The sequence below is a fragment of the Castor canadensis genome, chromosome 8, assembly GCF_047511655.1.
Source record: "Castor canadensis chromosome 8, mCasCan1.hap1v2, whole genome shotgun sequence".
Classification (NCBI taxonomy): domain Eukaryota; kingdom Metazoa; phylum Chordata; class Mammalia; order Rodentia; family Castoridae; genus Castor; species Castor canadensis.
The window spans coordinates 155,000,737-155,021,074 of record NC_133393.1 but is presented as its reverse complement, the minus strand read 5'-3'; the positions used below and the strand labels follow the sequence as shown (position 1 = coordinate 155,021,074).

At 49.5% G+C, this 20,338-nt stretch overlaps 1 protein-coding gene across 2 annotated transcripts in view; it reads right to left on the bottom strand.

Moving 5' to 3' along the window:
* The window catches only part of Ppara (peroxisome proliferator activated receptor alpha), a 57,726-nt gene extending 44,836 nt beyond the window's left edge, over positions 1 to 12,890 (bottom strand). Inside the window, exons 1-2 of one of the 2 annotated variants that reach the window (XM_020184593.2) lie at positions 12,758 to 12,890; positions 11,511 to 11,592 (exon numbers count right to left, since the gene is read on the bottom strand). The gene's annotated coding sequence lies outside the window, so the exon portion shown is untranslated. Of the gene's footprint in view, positions 1 to 11,510; positions 11,593 to 12,227; positions 12,700 to 12,757 lie in introns of those variants that run through there. The other variant, XM_074084695.1, reaches the window with a different exon arrangement.
* Between the last annotated feature and the right edge of the window lie 7,448 nt (positions 12,891 to 20,338).

Sequence of the window (20,338 nt, the reverse complement as noted above, 5' to 3'; positions counted from 1 at the left end):
CCTGTGGAAATGGCTTGGCACTTGTCAAACACAATTGTTCATATATGTGGGTCTATTTCTGCTCTTCCTATTCTGTTCTGTTCATCTGTCTTCATTGCTGCGGCTCCATAATAATTCTTAAAATCAGGTAGAAAAGCCTTCAGCTGCTGCTTGTCATAGTTGTCTCAGTTACTGTAGGTCCTTCGCATTTCCATGCAATGTCTGGAGTTGGCCTGTTGAATTCTGTAAACAGGCCTGCTGAGACTTGATTTTGATCACATTGACTGTATATTATTTTGGGAAGAACTGCCACTTTTTTTGTTTAAAGACAGGATCTTGCTATGTAGCCCAGGTTGGCTGGGCTTACAGGCAAGTACTACCATACCCAGCTTAAGAAATGCTATCTAAGCAACAAGTCTTCTGATTCAGAAGGATGGTATAACTTGCTCTTTATTTCTTTTAAAATGAATCAACAATGTTTTGTAGATTTCACTGTACAGGGCTCACACAATTTGTTCCTAAGCACTTTTTGATGGGTTTTTTTCTTTTTCTTTTTTTTTTTTAGTGGTACTGGGGTTTGAACTCAGAGCCCCCAACTTGCTAGGCAGGTGCTCTAATCACTTCAGCCACACCAGCCCTTTTCTGTGATGGGTTATTTTGAGATAGGATCTCTCAAACTATTTGCCCAGGCTGGTTTTGAACCATGATCCTCCTGATCTCTGCCTCCTGAGTAGCTAGGATTATAAGTGTGAGCCACTGGTGCCTGGCTCATTTTTTAGTTTTAATGCTGGATTCTTTTTAAACATTAAGCTAACCTTGTATCCCTGGAAAAAAAAAAAAAACCAACTCAGCACACTGAAGGTTCTTTCATTGTCTTCTGGCTTCCATTGTTTTGTTCAGAAATTAGCTCTCAGCTGCGGCTCCTCTGAAGACAAGGTCTTCCCCTTTCACATCTTCCTTCTTTTACGATGCCTACACTTTTGTATCTTCGGCAATTTTACTACAGGATGTCTAGGTATGGATTTAAAAAAACCCCCAAACCTCTTGTTTGTGGTTCTTTAGGATTCTTGGATTTGTGACTGGACATCTCTCATTGGTTCTGAACAAGCATCTGCCATGATCCCTTCAGCTTGCTTCCCGCCCCATCCCTCTCCTCCTCCGGGGATTCTAGTCACGTGTATGGCAGAACTTCCTGTTCCCTTCCTGTTTGGATTTCCGTCCTTTCGTCAGCGTGTGCTTTATTTAGGTATGTTTTCTGACCTGTCTTACAATTCACTGACCCTTTTAGTGGACTCTGCTCTGCTGTTACAGCATCTAGAATGGGGAATTCCAGTTTTTGTGTAATTTCAAATCAATATTCCATTTTCAAAGATAATTTTAGTGCTCTGCCAAAACTCACAACCTTGTCTTTCGTGCTCCTGAACACACTAAGCAAGGCTGTTATATTATTATTATTATTATTATTATTTTGCAGTACTGGGGTTTGAACTCAGGATTTTGCATTTGTTAAGCAGGTGTCTGCCACTTGAGCCACTCTGCCAATCCTGCTCTGGTTATTTTAGACGTAGGGTCTGCTTTTTGCCCAGGCTGGCCTAGACCGTGGTCCTCCTATGTTAAGCTTCCTGTGTCACGGGATGAAGGCACATGCCACCACGCTCAACTTTTTTCCATTGAGATGGGGGGGTCTCAAAAACTTTTTTGCATAGGCTGGCCTGGAACTGTAATCTTCTGACCTCAGCCTCCCACATAGCTTGAAACGACAGCCATGTGGCACCACATTCAACTACTGGTTGAGATGGGGTCTCACAAACTTTTTTTTTTTTTAACCTGGGCTAGCCTGTACCTGTGATCCTCTTGATTTCAGCCTCCGGTGTAGCTTGAGATGACAGGCGTGCACCACCAAGCCCAGCTACTGAAGCAAGGTTATATTAAAGTCTGTATCTTAGAAGTCCTGAATCAAGAATCCTAAGCGTCTGTTTCCACTACCTACTCCTTCTCCTGGGTCCTGAGATCTGTGCCCCCCATGCGTGCTTCAGCGTATGGTGTAGCCATCACTACACAGTCTTCATGTGCTTTCGTAGTGCAGGCCACAAAAAAGACTGCAGAAGCTGTGCAAAGGAAAAATTAAATTGCTCCATAACTTTTAAATCTTTTTGCCAAAAAAAGCTCTCCTAGTACATGCACAGGGAATTTCATAAAAGAGAGAAAGTGACGTTTATATAGAACGCTGTTAATTTAAAGGATTAGGATTACTGAGAACCAAAGCGTTTCTTCGTAAGGGTCACATGCACAGTGGTTTGTAGCACTTACGGTCTCCTCAGTGTCACTTATGGAGTGAGCATCTTTTCTGCACAGCCAACTGTCAGACTCCTTTTTAAGTTTGCATCTGCTACCAACATTTTATTCCTTGCGCTTTCGATGTCATAAAATATCTACGCGAGGTTCTTTAACGTGCACATTCTTTTTAAACAGAAATGGCTTCCCCCTGGGACACTGTCACCCCTTCCTCACAGACACTTTCCTGATTTTTTATTATTAATTTTGGTGGGACTGGGATTTGAACTCAGGGCTTTGCATTTGCAAAGCAGGCACTCTACTGCTTGAGCCACATCTCCAGTCCATTTTGCTCTGATTATTTTGAAGATGGGGGTCTCACAAACTATTTGCCTGAGCTGGTCTACAACTCCGATCCTCCTGTTAGCTTCCCAAGTATCTAGGATTACAGGCATGAGCCACTGCACTTTCCTGGTTTATGAGGGGGAGCCTCACCCCCTACTTCCAAAGGCTCCTGTGACAGAAAGAGCAGCTACTCCTTCCACAGCTCCACTTATGCTCCATTCTGATGTCCCTTCTGCCATGCCCACTTCTCACTTACTTAGGAAGTGTCCTAACTGGAAATGGGGCCATCATTGAGGTCATACTGGAGTAGGCTGCATCATAAGCTGACGTGGCTGGTGTCCTCATAAAAAGGGGGAATTTGGTCACAGATGCCAGTACACTGGAACAATGCTCTGTGACTATAAAGGCAGACTTTGCAGGGATGTGGATAAACTGGACACCCAGGACTGTCGGCCACAATGCACCAGGGGAGAGGCAAGAATGGGCTCCGCTAGAGCCTTTGGAGGAGTGTGGCCCTGACTTCTGCCTCTGGAACTCAGAGAGCTGCTGTGAAAGCCACCCAGGGCATGTACTTGATTACAGGGGTGCACCCTGAGATGGAGGCCATCCTGGATTCTCCAGGTGAGCCCCCGGAGATCACTTGAGCTCTGAGAAGCAGAGACTTTAACTTTCTTTGGCTGGAGAAGCAAGAGGACTCCAACTGTGCTGCTGGTTTTGACAACAAAAGGGGCCCAAAGCCTAGAAACATGGGTGGCCCCTAGAAGCTGAGAGTGACCCCCAGCAAGAAAACTGGGAGCAGATAGGTTTTCCAAACCTCATACAATCATGCACAGGATGAATTTGCCTGTATGTAAATTCATCTCAATAAACCAGACTTGAAAAGAAAAAACAAAGACCCTCAACTCCATCTCCTCGTCTCATTTCCAGAGTCTAATACGAAGTGGTGAGCCTGCTAGTAAAAGGTCACCCAGCACATCATCATACCCATGGAGGAAGGCAGCCAGGGCACTGGGTCCAGGAACACCAGACCCAATGTGTCTCGTAACTCCCAGGCAGGGTGTTGTTGCCGCCTGCCCCACCACACTGGCCGGGCAAAGCAAGAAGCCGCCTGCATTTGAGGACCTTGTCCCCACCCATTCCTGACTTCTAGGAAAGAAGTCTTGATAAAAGACTTGCATTCATCTAGCAAGAATTTGCCTTGTGCATGTCAGTCAAACCGAATGGTGCTGAGCCCACAGCACACCCACCCCTGCTCTGACCCGCCTCTCAGGAAGCCACCGCCCTGGTGGTGATGTGCAGTCACTGCTTGGAGGACCCGCCGGGGACCTCAACAGGCAGGTGCTGTGACTGAATGCAGTGTTTCCTGAATACCGGTCATTAGATTCCTGATTAGACTTAATAATCACCTAAGATTAGATTCTGCTGAGCGATGTGGGTCAAGAGGAGTTTAAGGCGGCACTTAATGCCTTTAAGGTCATGATCAAAAGAGCTAAAATGAGTCCTGCAGATTCTCGGAGGGTTTTTATGCAGTCTTTCCTCTTCCTCAACCAAGTTCCTTTAATGAAAGGAAATTGTGAATATTTTTTAAAGGATAAGCATGCACTGAGCATGCTGGGGTTGCTGTTAAACTGTGCACGTGCCCCTGGCCCTCTATTCAGGCTGTTCCCACACCGCAGGTCAGGCTCGCTAGGTTTTCCCAGCTGCTCCTTGTGCTGCGAGTCAGATTCCTCCCGTACTGCAGAACTTTGTAATGGCAGGACTGTCCTGCTGCTTCCCATTGCTTCCCCAGCTCAGGACAGTGCCTGGCACGTAGCAGGTGTGCTGTAAATAACTGCTGAATAAATGAACCAACTCAGGAGCAGGGACTGATGTACTCTATGAACAGCTGCTCAGCGACGGCAGAATTGGTCAGGGCAGAGAGATTTAAACTGCCACAGGATACACGAACAAAATTCCAGAATCTGGTCTGGGAGAGGATGAAGAAAGGCTTCAAGGAGGTGGCATTTGCTTAAGCCTTGAAGGGATGGCAAGCAGTGGGTTTCCTGGCAGGAGACACAGACTCCCAGAGCCTTCCCTGTCCCAAAGCAGCTGCTGCTGAACGTTATGATGTGAGTGAGGCCACCAAAGCTTCCCACATCTGTGGGATCTCATCGCCAAGCCGCCCCTCGAACAAACACATAATGCACCAGTGCTTTGGAGGAGAATCATCAGGTATTATTTAAGTACCCGAATCAGAAAGGTGTCACCCAGGCAGGTGGCTCAGGGAGGTCTCCCTTGGAAGGAAATCTTCAGCTGAGATCTTAAAGGGTAAATAGCGGTTACAGGGGAGGAGAGGAGGGAGTCAGGGGAAGGGTGTGTGTCCTCTTCCTCAGTGAAATAGGCAGAGGGAGCACTGGGAGGGGCCAGCACACAAAATGGCGCCCTGGAGACGGAGCACACCCTCCCATTCACCACAGAAGCTGATCAATATCTGATGGGTGAGTCAATGGCAAGTGAGGAAAAACAGCTACCGGTTCTTACCACCTGCCAGGTATAACTTGCTGTGAAAAGCACTGATACTCGTCCCACTTAAAGACAAAGAAACTGAGGCAGGCCAGTTTAGAAATCCATCTGAGTCTAAGGGCTGCTAAGTGATGGGTGTGGACCCTGCACCTTCTCCTATCTGTAGCCCTGGCCTCAGTCCAGCTGGAGGCCAGTAATTGAGGCAGGGAAGGGAAACACAGGTGGCTCAGAATAAGACCCACTGAGAGAGTCTGGGAGGTCACAGGCAAAGTCTGGACAGGGCGCTCATGAGAGCGACAGCAAAGTGCAGGGCCTGGTGGGAGGTGAAGGGGTTGGCTGGACCCGGGACAATGGGGGCTGGTGGAGTGGCTCAAGTGGGGAGAGAGCCCTGAGTAATTCTTTCTTTCAGTTCTAGTTTTTAATCACTAGATTAAAGTGTTGCCTTTCTGAGATTTCATTCTTGAAGAGCCTGTATCAAACCCGGTATCATAACTGGGTGGGCATCTCTGTGAAATACCTGCTAGAAAATGCCTTTTTCTGCAAGAAAACTACACTTGAGCTCATACATTCTTCAAAAGGCGACCGAAGACTTCCTAAGGTTCATGCTCTTTTTATTAGTGTTCCTGTTGCTCTGAAGCTGGTGCCTCTCTTACCATTATCAGCTGCCCTTGAATGTGGTTAAATATTCACCTTCACTTAGACTTCTGCCCTACACCCTAAAATCTACCTTCATTAGCTTTATCTAAGTAGAGAACGGAGCAGTGGAAAAGCTGGTCACGTTTGACCTTCAGAATGAAAGAAAAATATATTTATCTCTTCCCATTTTGATCTGCTTTTTTTTCTTGGCGGCACTGGTGTTTGAACTCAGGGCCTCACATTGGCTAGATGGGCAGTCTACTGCTTAAGCCACTCTGCCAGCCCTCTTCCCATTGATAGCCTGCTGGGTATGCTATCTTCTCCATCAACACACGGCATCTGGGACCTTGGAAGGGTCACCATGGCTCTTAATGGGAAATTGTCCACCTGAAGCTTCCTCCTGTCACCATCCGTGTCCCCTTGACGTGGAACCGTGGCTTTGCTCTTGGCCTAGATCCACACTTGCAGCTCTCCCTTGGGAGTTCTGGGCTGCTGTGGCTGGGTGGCACACTTCATCCCCCACCTGTGATCTGCCTTCTCTCTCTCTCTCTCAGCCGTTTGCCCCTGTACTCCTTCCGAGTGTGCACACTTTCTTCATACCATCCTCCCTGCATCTAGAATCTTCTCTGCTTTGGACAAATGTGCCAGGCACTAACCTTCCCACCCACGTGCTCTTGTCAGCACTTGTCACATGAGTTTCCTCAACTCCGTCCCTGCTAGTGTTCTTTCAAAAGGCGTCACCACGGCTGTGTTTGCACATTCTACCCCTCTCTCTGCTTTGTGTCTTACTTCTCAAAGCCTCCTTCTTCCGTCACCACTCTCCACGAGCATGCTTCTGCATATCCTTGCACAACTGAACCTAAAAAAAATAAAATTTGCCTCTCCCAGGACTGAGTATAACAGGTTAGGCTTATTTTTATAATTTGAAAAAGACAGTGATACCATGGTTTCCTTTCTGGAAAACACTCTCAACAAGTGCGTTCTTTGAAGGAAAGAAGAGAAGGAAGGTCCTGTTGTCAGCACTCAAGCACTTTTGACCGCTTGCTTGCGAATCAGCAGGCAAGCTGGGTAGAGAGAGTAAGCAGAGTTCCCTTGCCCATATCTGGTGACAGATTCTGTAACATTTTTCAAAGTGGGAATAAAAGAGGCAGTCATAATACTTAAGCAAAATATACTCCTCCTAAACTGTAAAGTCCCAATGACCCTGCACACACATTCAATACTATTGTAAATAACTTTCCCACCGCCAGAGATGAACCCACTTAAACCAAATTTCAAAGTTCTCTGAATAATTTTTCCTCAAGCATCATTCATATGAATCCCCTCCTCAATGCCCAGACAGAAAAAGAGAAAGTGAGTGCATGGTGAGTAAATAAGACCGTAAACCGGGCTCACGCCTGTAATCCTAGCTATTCAGGAGGCAGAGATCAGGAGGACCATGGTTCAACAGGTTTTTGGTTTTTTTATTTCCTTTTCTTTTCTTTTTTGGAAGTACTGGGGTTTGAACTGAGGGCCTCATGGTTGCTAGGCAGGCACTCTACCACTCAAGCCACTTCACAAGCCCTGAGGACCACGGTTCAAAGGCAACCCAAGACCCTAACTCAAAAACACCCAACACAGAAAATGGCTGGTGGAAGGGCTCAAGGTGTAGACCCTGAGTTCAAACCTCAGTACAGAACAAAAAAAGAGGCTATAATGAGATTTCAGTTTATAATGCATCAAACTGACTCCTAATTTTAGACCAAGGACAGTAGGTTGCTACTGTTGGTGCCTAAAAGATGTCCTTTTGTCCAATGCGGAAAGCTGCCTGAAATGCTTCTGAAATTTCTCCCTACTTACCACATGGGGGATAGGAGAAACATGCTTCCAGATCACGAAGGCTGGCTCCTCACTTGATTGTGCAATCCTACATTTTACAAGCCTTTTTGCTTCCTTGTAAATACTCGTGTAAAGCTGGCTACTAACTTCTTGGCATGTTTCAGAAAGGGACATAACCATCCACAGTCACCCTCTAATAATGGGTCTCTCCTCCTGACATCCTGACACTTAGTGATTTGACACCTCGCTACGGTTATCACAAAACCACAGACTTGTTCAGTTACAAATAGCTGTCAAGAGAGCTTGGGGCTGGGGGAGGCACTACTTTTGATCCTGTCCTAATCTCAAACTGTTCATAACAGGCTTCATAATCTTTGAGACAATTAGTCATCCTGTGTTCTACTCCCGCCTCTTAGGATTCAAAATGATGCTCTTCCAAAGGCTTGCTGTGTTCTCTGAGCTAAGAGTGTCCAGCAAGTGAGTGGGGTTAGAAACTTTCTTTTATTCCCACATCTACTTGCACATTTAGAGCGAAATAAAAGCAGCCATCTTTCCTGGGACACTTAATCAGGGCTTCTCTAATATGCATCTCCACACAGGACCTTCACCTCATTAAACTCAGAAAAGTTTACCCATATTCCTCTTCTACCTAAGGCAGTTGTTTGGTATTTGAATTCATAATCTTACAGAAAGAACTAGCAATTGAGTTAGACACATCCTCAGGCCATCTCAATAAGTCTATTTAATGCACAATATACCTCAAACCTATCAAGAATTGTGAGCGTAATTAGTTCAACTGCAACCAGCACTTTCCTAGCCCCGCTGCCATGGGAACTACACTCTAGGCATGAGGGGAGCTGTGGACGAATGGGGGTGGGCCACCCTTTGCAGGCTGCCTCAGTGCCCCCAGCCTGCTCCCATCCATGTGTGAGTACTGGGCAGGAAGTTCCTTTTTTTTTTAGTGGGACTGGGGTTTGAACTCAGGGCTTCAGTCTTGCAAAGGAGGTACTCTACCACTTGCTCTGGTTATTTTGGAGATGAGGAGGGTCTCTTGAAATATTTTCCCAGGCTGGCTTCAAACCACGATCCAATCTCAGCCTCCCAAGTAGCTAGAATTATAGGCGTGAGCCACCGGTGCTCAGCTGGCAGTAAGTTCTTGTTAATTTAAATTTTGTTAACCATTTACACATTAAAAAGCACCTACTCAGTGCTCAGGACTTGAGGCTGCAGTGAATAAGATACACTCTGCCCACAGCATGCACTCAGTGGGTAAGGGAGACTCACCAGGGGCTGTGGTGTCATGCAGCACCTAGACACCAGATCCAGGACACTACACTGAACCTGCATTAGGTTGTCCCTAGCATGAGGGACAACCTGTGGCATGGCCTAGATACACTGGAGTAGGGACAAAGGCAAGACACATCATCACCAAAGCCTGGGGCATATTCACATCCAAAACCAACAGGAACCACTTCAGACAACTTTGTTCTCACTGGTAGAGAACACTCCTTTACCTATTCAAAAATAAAGCCTTTTTTTTTTTTTGGAGTGGGGGGTGGATGTATGGGAGGGAAGGGAGTGAGTTTCTTTCTGAAAGCCTTTGAAAGATCATAAAACAGTAGGAGCCAAAACAACTCAGGCATCACCTCTGGCTAGGTGAGAAAGGCAGGTAGTCCAGGCCTGCCCTTCGTCTCTGACACCTCCCGGGACACTGCTTCTGAGCTTTAAAACCCTTCCGAGGTGGCCTGGAGAGGACCTGCATTTTCTGCCGAGAAACAGCAGTTTGGGGAGGTGGACAGAGGTCTCCCGCCCAGCAGGTGGCAGCTAAGGGGCTGGAATCCAAATCTCAGGATTGATGACCTAATACCTTTTCCACTGCATCAAGCGGCTTTCCTGATGCAAAGCAAGACTTTCAAACGCTCTTTCCTTCCCCATGTGCGGCCTCAAACCAGTGCAGCTCAACTACAAAGACACCTTGCAAAGAGGGCTCCGCTCTGTGAAGAGCATGAATTTTTCTAAGACACCCAAATGTCACTGCTCTAAGACACTGGGCATTGAATGCTGGCGGCAAAGACCACACACACCTTCAAATAACAAGCTCATTACCACAGAATAAGCTGAGAAACGGACATAAGAAGCCCAGCTGGAAACAACGGTTTTAAACACAGTCCACTGGAACACCTAGGGTTTTTCCTAAGAGGTTCTTGCTTTAAAACTCTCCTGTGGCTGGGGTGTCACGCAGTAGTAGAGCACATGCGCAGCAAGGACCTGGGTTTCATCCTCGGCACCAAAAAACAACACCAAACGAAAACCCCTCCTGCCACCGAGTTGGAAATTTAATTTCTATGTTAAAATTTCCCTAATCACATGGCCCTAGAAGTGATTGATAAGGCTGAAATAACAGATACAGCAAATGTCTCCACCACAAACAGAAGCCACACCTTCTTAAAGTGTCTAGGTAGTGGTTCAAATAGTAGAGCACCTGCCTAGCACACACAAGGCCCTGAGTTCAAACCCCAGTACCATAACCAAACAAACAAACTAAAATCCCAACTTTAAAAAGTGTCCAGAGTCCATGAAAAATGGACTCTGTATCAAGCCACCAAAAATAGAAATAAACAACAGACACCCCACCTCCTCCCCCAAACCAGAAATTCAACAGGCCATATCCTTTAACTCTAATGCAATAAAGTTAGGACGCACATTAAACAAAAACATACTGTTTCCATTTGTCACCAGGAACATATTCAATCACACACACACACACACACACACACACACTGAGAACAAAAAGAGGGAAGAAAATTTGGTGTGATTAAAATTTATTTACAGTAAGCAAAGAGATGTCTTAATGAATAGTTTTTTAAAAAGACTACAGAATATGTACTAATAGTGCTCACGGACAGCGCCCAAGAAAAGGAGTACCAGTCACTAATCATGAAAGGGTAGGGGTCCTGGCAAACAGTGTCCCCACCCCCATTCCGGCATCATCATTTCTTATCATGGTGAGGACAATCATCAACTTTCTTTTTTATATTCTGGTATGAAAGTCATTTTCACGAGAAGATCCATAACTGTCTTGTTCATAACTGGCACAGTACCCCTAGCAGTTATTCAGTCAATATGCACAGAATGAGTAAGTTATATGTCTATACGTGGATATATGTTATATGTATGTATACACACACATATGGTTTGCCTAAATAATTATCTAAGCACAATGGAATATTATACAAACATTTAAAATGATGAAACAGAAATACATTTTATTCACATGGAGGGCTTTTACTTAAGTACCAGTTAAGTAGCAAGTTAAAAAAGTCTATATAAAGGAAACATGTTTTCTTTCTCACCTACACATAAAATTTTAAGAACTGCTTTACCAGTTTGACAAACATAAGTTAGTTAAAAAACTATTTTATGATTATGGCTCGTTTCATATGTTTAGGATGTGGGAAAAGAGAGAGAAACATTTTTTCTACTGTCAGTGAACATACTTTTACTTCCAAGCTGTATAGGATTTCAGGAGGCCCACTGACAAAATCTTGTCTTACACAGACCATAACTACAAGAATGTTTATCATCTGGTTGTTTCTTGGGGCCCTCCCTGCCCTGCCTGATGGCAGTTCTGAGACTGACCTACTATGTCAACAGCCATCTGCTTAATCAAAATGAAAAGAGCTAAGAGAACTGTTTTACTACTCATTGTTCAGAACCTATGCAACTGTAAAGTTACAGGATCTCCTTTGAAATGAACGAAACCAGCCTGCCATAAAGAAATGAAGTTCCCTGGGAACTGAAAAGTGAATCCATCCACATTTACCTCACTTTCCAAGCTCTGAAAATGCACTTAACATTACACAAGTAATCACTAATCCCCCAACTGCTGGTCTGTAATGCAACAGAAGGAAGCACTGAAAACATTCCAGTCTGGAGAGTAAATCAATCCAATTTACCTGTGGTGACAACGCCTTGGTTCCGAGCTTGTCTTGCCACAAAGTGTCACTTCACCGAGAAGGGAGGGCCTTTAACTTCAGCCTTGGCAGTAGGAAGGTAAAGGAGGAAGTGATTACGATATGTTCTCTGGATCCCCCCCAACTCTCCACCACCTTGGGAAAGTCACTGTGACCCTGTTGCTTGCAACAAAGAGTGTCACAGGGTCGTGACCAGAAAGCTCTGTGCCCATCCTCCCAAGCAGCCCTAGGAGGAGGGGACCTCTCTGGTTTTCTTAGGAGGGTGAGGGTTGGTGGCAGGGGTTGAAGTGGGTGTGTAGCCTCAAGAACCCTGTACTGCGCCTGTGAAGCCTAAGACATTATACAACCGTGAATTTCTCTTGGAAGGAATCTTGACATTTGTGGCAAACATTCTCTCTTTTAAATTAAAATTTAAAAAATAAAAAATAAAGAGGCTTAGGGGAAAGCAGACACGTGGAGTTGTCCCCGTTTAGTCGGAGGTGGGTTTAGAGGGAGAACTGACCCTTCTGACTTGCCCTAGCACTCCGGGGTACCCCTGTCCCCTCACTGCACCGCGCAGAGGTCACCTGGGCACCAAGGGCCTGCGCAGGATTCACCCTACCCGGTGGATCCTGTCTTGGACGCCGGAGAACGAACACCGTGCTCAGGCGCAAAGTGGGAACTGTTCCTCAAAACTGCTCTGCATCTGGTGACACTAACCCGAGCGTGAGTCTCTTCCGTCCGACAGCAGCCGCCGGGCTCACTGACCCTACAGTGGGTCTGTTGGGGCCTCAGGTTACTTCGCCTCCAGGATCCCTGCGGGTCTCAGGAAACGCCCCCGGTCGGTGACACCCAGATTCCACCGCGCCGTAAGGACGCGCCCCGGTGTCCCGATCGGTGGGCCCTCCCTCTCGGGAACACCTGAAGGACCCGGCGTCGCTGCGGTTCCCAGCCCCGACTTCTGCGAAGCCCCCAGCCCCAGCGACAGCTACGGACGCCAGTATTCTGAGCCGAGTCCCGGCGCTCGGAGGAAGACAGCAAGGGACAGCCCCGTGGGCCCTGGGCGACCCGCACGAGGTCTCAGCGTGCGCCCTCGTCCCTTGTCCCCGGGTCTCCAGCTCCGCGCCCCCGGGCCGTGCGCATGCGCTGCCTGGCCCCTCCTCTCTCGGTCCACCGCCCTCTGTCCCGAGGGCAGGGGACGCCAGGCCCCGGACCCCCTCGCGCGCGCGTGCTCGCCCGCCCCCGGGCACCTGGGGCCGCGGTCCTCCGCCTGCCGGTCCGCTGGGCGAGCGCGCCGAGGGAGGCGGCGCCAGGAGGGCCGCTACCTCCGCCCCCGCCGCCCCGCCGCCCCAGCCGTGGGGCCGCAGCGTCCCCGGCCCCTGCCCGGCGCCGCCTCCGCGCGCCGGTGCCAGCCGCGTCCCCACGACTCGCGCCGCCCCTCGGCCGTTCCCCGTCGGGTCCCGTGGTGCGGTGACCGCCCCGGAAGCCCCGCCCCCTAGCTCCAACCGAGGCCCCTGGGCGGGACACACCCCTCGGGCGGCGCCGCCCGATTGGCTGCTGCGGGGCGGGGGCGGGGCCGAGGCGAATGGGTGCAGTTCTCCCCTGCGCTCGCTTAGTGGACTGCGGCATGGGGGGTGGGGGAAACTGAGGCTGGAGAGGCGAATGAATTGTCCAAGGTCACCCGGCGCCGCGATAGGACGCTGCGTGTGGCCGGGCACAGACGCCCTCCCGGCCGCGCTCACCCGGAGGGGCTGAAGTTTAAGGCCGGGGACGCGAGGCCGCGGGACGGGTAGAGGTGGCCCTGCCACGCTGGCGAGGCCTTCCTCCCTCGGTGAGCTGGTCTAGACCGCGGAGCGGGTGCCTTCGAGTCTCGGAAGTGCGAGGGGACCGGGCTGGTGGGACCTTTTGTCTCTGGAACCCCGGGATGCAAAATTGGGAGAAAGGGAGAGCGAGCTGGGAGCGCGCGTCAACAGGTGGCGGAGGTGCCAGAGTGGGTGTGGCGGGCGAGGAAAGAGAATGCTGAAGGGCAACGGGGACGGGCGCGGGGAGGCGCAGCCAGCTCCGACCCTCTGCCCCCGCCCGCCCCTGGCGGCCCCGGAGCCTTGCCGCCCCTCTGCGTGCGCACGGGGTGCGGGGCTGACCGTGTGCCGGGCTGAGGCGCTGGGACTCTGCCAGCGCGGGGGAGGTCGCGGCCCCCGGCAGCCAATGGCTGGAGAAGGCGAGAGCGCTGCAAAGCGCCTTTGTTTGAGCCGCCGCTGGAGCTCCCTGCGCGGAAGGCACACAGCCCCGCGGTGCCAGCGCATCAGGGCACCCTCCTTTGGGAACGAAATGTGTGCTATGCCAGCCCTCCCGTCTGTCCTCACGTTGAGTCTGCCGCTGTACTATTTGTGGCCACAAGCGCCTGGAGAACCTTCCCCCAGAAGGAAACTTCAAACACACATCTCTACGTTGCTCAGGGAACTGAGACCAGGCCATACTCGGACCTGTCGCAGACTTCTTTTCATTCGCCCCTGCAGATTAGCCTCGTACCCGTAGTGAACTTTGCCCCACTCGCCAGACACCCACATAATCGTCCCACTTGCCCACTGGCAAGCACAGCTTTTATTGCGCACGCTAGTTAGCAATAACTGATAGTTGTTTTGTTTCAGACTTCACGACGTGATCTGTAAATATATCCTGCCTATCTCATAGTGGGCAGGCTGCAGCGCATTGCTATTCATCCAGCTGGTGGTAGTAGTGTGCTAGGTGTCCTGGCCGTAGCCAGAGGCTGCCCACAGGGGCTGCATTCTCCTGAGAACATCCAGACTCAAAGATGTTACCTGACCTGCCCCAGGTCACAGGCTCCAAGGACCCAGATTCCAAATGCAGGTGTGTTGACTTCTTTTCCCAGATGGTCTGCCATAAACCCAGTACAATCAGGCAGTTGGAAAGATATGGCAAAAGAGGAGCAAGGATGTGTAAGGGTCAACAGAGTAGTTGTGCACACTCAGTGGACACAGAAAAATATTTTGGTGTTCTTGGGGCTCCCAGGGATTTAGGGAGAGAATTTTTTTTGGGAGGGGTAGACTGGGGTTTGAACTCAGGCTTAATGCTTGCAAAGCAGGCACTCTACCTCTTGAGCCACACCTCCATTCCATGCTGCTCTGGTTATTTTGGAGTGGGCTCTCTGGAAGTATCTGCCTTGGTTGGCCTCAAACCTCAATCCTCCTGATCTTAGATTCCTAAGTAGCTGTGATTACAAGCATGATCCACTGGCACCTGACTAAGACATGTCCCTCTCATGGACATCTTGAAGATAGAGGAAAACTCAGGACTTTTCTAGTGGCGTGTTCTGGCCAGAAATGACTCACTGTAGGCTACCCCAGGAGGCAGTGGCTTTCTTTTGGAAAACCACTTTCAGAAGAGAGAGGTAAAAGGTCTTGTCACGCACCCAGCATGAAAGAAGCTGTCACAAAGGGCACCCTGCTCCAGGACACCTCTCCATCCTTCTCTCATTGCCTCCTTCAGTGTTGATGGGTCGGGGCCCACAGCAGATCAGAGGTGCTCAGTTATAGATTGAGTACAAGTCTATAACTCTGAAGACAAACCAGTTCTTGAAAATGTTTCTGGGCACCACCAGTCCCCCAGTGGTGTCATAGCAACTACTGGGAGCTTTAGGGCATGTGTACCTTAGTTCACAGCTGCTCCTTTCTCAGGGCCCTTTTCATGTTTTCAGACCTTTAAGATGTTCTGAGAGGTAATTATTATGTTCACATTACAGTAAAGCAGCCGGGCACAGAGGGACCTCAGCTGCACCAAGTCACACAGGCCTGTTGCAGGCCCCGGACAGAAGGCAAGTCTGTAACGTTGCATCTGCCACACTGAACCACTGCTGCACACGCCCACCTGCCCATCCAGCCAGAGTAGCCAGGACAATCAGGGGGCCGAGTACGTGGAGGAGGCCACCTGTACTGATCAGACCTGCCACTTATCAGGCAGTGGGTTAGACCACAGATGTGGGAAGCAGGTATTACCAGTTATCTGTGTTTAGGGAATATGTGAGAGTGACTTGCCCTGTCCACGCCCCCACCCTGGTAAAGCTTCTCCCATGGGTTTGGGGTTCAGGCCTAGCTATCTGTTTACCTTGCAGCTTAGGTAAGCCCTTTCCAGGAACTGTCCAAGGCCTCTGAGGGTCACTGGCTTGCTCGCTGGTGATTTGCAAAGCCTGTCGGGTTGAAGTTTGCGTGTCCCAAGTGTCATCAGTCAGGACAGTGGCCTCTGATCTCCTGGAAGCAGGCTCTCGGGTCAGGTGGTAGAAGTCCACTGGGGCAGGAGAACTAGGTATTTGCTGATGGGAAATAGGGAGCTACTGGTGTCTGAGGCTGGACCTAGAGGGGGCCAACCTGGAGCACATGTTCAGCTGCCACCCAGGTACTGGCATCAAACCCTCAGATTCCAGGTAAACAGTGTTTTCATGTTAAAGCTTAAACCCACAGTAGCCCAGAAAGGCAACAAGGTCTTCCCCCAAATTACATGTAAATGAGAAAATTAAGAGCCTTAGTCTCCTAGTGGACGTGGGAACCCCTATGACAGCTGGCTGGACAGGAGCCACCTGCTGGCCTGACACCTCAGCCTCTGGCAGACACAGAAGCATGGCGTTCAGGTCAGTCCTGGCCCTGCTGCTCCAGGGAGTAGCAGCCGTACATTCAAGGGCTGTGGCCATGCTGAAGGCGAGAGAGGGTAGAAATGGTACAAGGTGGGCAGAGGTGAGCAGGCCCTGGCCAGACAGGGTCTTGTGCCTATGGGGGAGTCAGTCTGTGTTCCCAGGACTGTGGCAAGGCTTCTGTGGGCTGGTGGACTCCGTCAGATCAGTAGCAAACGATAAGAGCTCTGTGTTAACCTATGATTGTTACCCAGCAGTCCAGTGAAGCTTTGCGTTTACTGTAGGTTTGTAGAGTCTGGAACCTTCTACAGGCCCAGAAACTGCTGCTATGGTAGACACACTACCCTTTTGATAATTAACCTGACCCCAGCCAAAGTTTACAGACTGGCTTTGCTCACCATGGGTCAGATGTCTATCTTGGGAATGCCAAGACCCACTCACAGCCCCACTCCCTCTCCACCCTTCTCTCTTCCCAAGGGACAGATACCCTCCTATCTGGCACACACTACTGAGTTCTCAGTGGCTGAGGCTCTGGGGACTGGGTCATGGTCATGCAGCCCAGAGCATGGACTTGGAGCTTCCAGACCAGTGTGACCTGGAAAGGACCATGGGAGTCTCACGTGAAGCACGATGTGTAGATAGATTTGGTCCCTGAAGGATGTTTGCTCTGACCTGAGCAGAGGGCCTGCCCGTGAGCTACACTGCTGTGGGTGGGCAGGGATGGGGGAGTGCAGAGGTTAGGCATACAGTGGTCCCTCTATCCACTGCTCCGCCTCCTGTCGCTTCAGGTACCTGCGATCAACCCGGGTCTGAAAATATGAAGTGAAACATCACAGAAATAGTTCATCGTTTCAAATAACTTTTATTATGGTGTATTGCTCAAATTGTTCTATTTTGTTATTAGTTGTTTTTAATCTCTTATTGTGCCTAATTTATGAATTAAATTTTATCATAGGTGTTCGTGAGTAGGGAAAAAACAGTATCTGTGTGGCTCAGTTGCTGAGTCTGAAGCATCCTCTGGGGGCTTGGAACAGATGCCACACAGATGAAGGGGACAGACTGCACATTCAAGTACATATACATGGCACTGCCTCTGCTTCTTTCACACCCCATTCCTCTTACAAAATTAACAGGCAGGGCCTGGAATTTGGACTTGAACAGAACTGGATTCAGATCTTGACTCTATCTTCTAGTTACTCTACAACCTCGAGCATTTGACTTGACTCCAACCTCAGCCTCTTCCTCTACCAAACAGGGCACAGTGCCTGCCTTGTAGAAATATAGGGTGGATCATATTCCTAATGTGCTGACCACTGGCCTGAGGTCTTTCCCAAGGTTGCCTGTCCTACCTACCCTACTGCCACAGCCTCCCTCTGCCCCACGTCGCCCCTCCTGCTGTGTACTGCGCAGCTCTCGTGGTACCATCTCTAGATGTCTCACCACCCAGCACAGCTGATATGGAGCCTTCCCTCCCTGCAGACACCAGCCATGTACCTGTTCTTTACTCCCTCCCGTGACCCTCTGTTCCACTCTGTCTGCCTTTTACAGAAGAATCCTGCCAGCCAGCCCAGGTGGTTTGCACCTGAGCCCAGAGCAGCCTGCAGGCCCTGGGCTCTGCATGAACTCCCTGGAAGGGTCAGGCATGTTCAGTGAGGTTTTCTGGGTCTGCAGCAAAGTGGAGAGTTTTCTAGAAAGCAGCATCTAGCTGATTTAAACAACTACCCCTTTTTTTCCTGAGTGTCCGTCCTTTATAGTTGGAAATGCTTTTTAGTGAAAATTTCTTAGATGACATGCTTAATAGCTGATAGGGATTGGTTTGTTTTCACCTGGCCAAACCAAGTGTTGGAAACCCTATGCCAGTCTCCAGTCTATTTTAAATCGAATTGGTCCGTAAGCTCAAGGCCCTTGTCACCACCCTACCCCTGGCTCGGATGAGCTCTGTTTACTGATCACGCAGAGCATGTCACAAAGGATTTGTGACATTTCTCCTGTCTGTCCATGCTCCTCCTTCTCCTCTAGCTTTGTTTCTGATATTTATTTTCAAGTGAACACATTGGCTTTCGTTGAGACTTGCAGTGTGGAATACAAAAATCTACACGAGGGCCTGATTTTGATCTTTGAGGAGGCCAAGGAGCAGTGTGTGGGCGGGGGAGCCTGCAGGAGTTGCGCCCACGCTGGGTGCTGGCTCACCGCCACTGGCACCCTCCCAGGGGTGCAGCCTGGGGAAGAGCGTTCCTCTGTCTGGGCGCCTCATGTGTGCAGAGGAGGGGGCGGCTAGAGGCAGGAAGGAAGCTTGATTTTTTGCAGCATGTTTAGGCCGTCAGTGTTTCTCTGGAAGGGGACTATGGCACGGTGCAGCAAGGGGCACAGGACTAGTACCCAACAGGCAAGGCTTTTGCATGGCTGGTGAGAAGACAGCCTGGGGGACTGTGAATCCATCCTTTCACTTTCCAGGTGGAAGCACTAGGGAGCCAAAGCATTTTGGCAAGTGTTAGGGCTGAGTTTGATTTTTAAAACAAAACCAAAAATCTATCCAATGAGGTCTAAGTAGGAGCCAAGGGCTGAGCTGATGCTTTCCAAGTGTGTCCCTTTTTTTCCTGCCCAGCACTGTTGACTTCCCCTCAAAAGCAAGCAGGGCTCTGGGGTCTTGTGGAGTTACTGAACAGCTTCTCAGCACTCCCTCATTTCCAGCCTCCCAGGGGCCTTGGAGGCCTGTAGGCTGGGTGGCTTAACTGCTATCCCCCAATATCCCCACGTCCTCCCTGCCCCCACTGCCCCCTGGTACCCTGGGCAAACCTCAGCCTCCTGGTTACCTCTGATCATTTGCTTCCCTGCCTCCTCATCAGACCAGAAGGACTCTGCCTTCCGCTGTCGCCCTGGCCCCGACTAGGCTCATAGGGAGCCCACAGTACTGACCTGTTATCTCTCTTGCTGCAAAATGACACTAGCCCCTTGCTGCCTGTCTGAAAGCAAGCATCAGCTTTGGACCAAGGCAGTCCGTGGATACGGGGTGGCTGCAAAAAAGTCCAGGCAGGACACATGAAGAGCCTTGAAATGGAGTTGAAGGAGTTGGGACTTTGTCCTATAGACAGTGGGGAACCAGAAGGGCATGGACAGGCTAACACGTAGGGCATGTCCCTGTCCACTTGTCTTCACTTGCCCAGGGGAAGGAGCAGGCACCTGAGTCCTGAGACGGGTTCCACAAGGGACAACGGAACACTGCCGCCAGTGTGGCCAAAGCTGAAAGTGGTCTTGCTCTCACCTACAGACAGAAGTTGAAGAGGAAAGGAAAAAGTTCCCCTCATGTGGCGCACAAACATCCCTGTATTTTTGGAGTACTTCTGCAATGAGCAGATGCAAGTAAGTCTAAGTGACAAATACTAAAAGTCAGTGATCAGTGTACTGCATAAGGGGGGGTCACTTAACAAGTGACTTAAGTGATGACTTAAATTCTAACTTCTATAGCATTCCCAACTCCTCCCACCCCCACCAAGAAGATGTTAAAGGCTGGACACGGTGGCACAAGCCTGCAATCCCAGCTACTAGGGAGAGGGAGACAGGAAGATCTCAGTTGCAGGCCAGCCAAGGCAATTTTCATGAGATCCTATTTGAAAAACAAACTCAAAACAAAAGGACTAGGGGTATGGCTCAGGTGGTAGAGCGCCAAGTGCAAGGCCCCAAAGTTCAATCCCCAGAAACACACACACACACACGTTAAGATTCAGATAATTGCAAGCAAAACTAAAGGGAACTGGGGAAAAATGCAATATCTTTAGAAGGCACCCTTTGCTTCAGCCTTTGGAAGTAGACTGTCAGTGGATCTGTATACACTTTTTATTAAGAGCAAATCCCTTTCAGCCAGGGGCCAGCGACTCACACCTGTAATGCTCACTATCTGGGAGGCTGAGATCAGGAGGATCTCAGTTTGAAGCCAGCCTGGGCAAATAGTTTGCTGGATCCCATCTCCAAAATAACCAGAGCAAAATGGACTGGGCGTCCATTTTGAGACCACTCTATCACTGGTCTCAAGTGATAGGGTGCCTGCCTTGCAAGCATGAAGCTCTGAGTTCAAATCCCAGTCCTATTAAAAAAAAAAGCGAATCAATTTCTCCCTGTACATGGAGGCTGAAGGCACAATTACACAGTATTAGTTAGAAGGAAAGTCAGGGACACCATCTTTCTGTCTGTG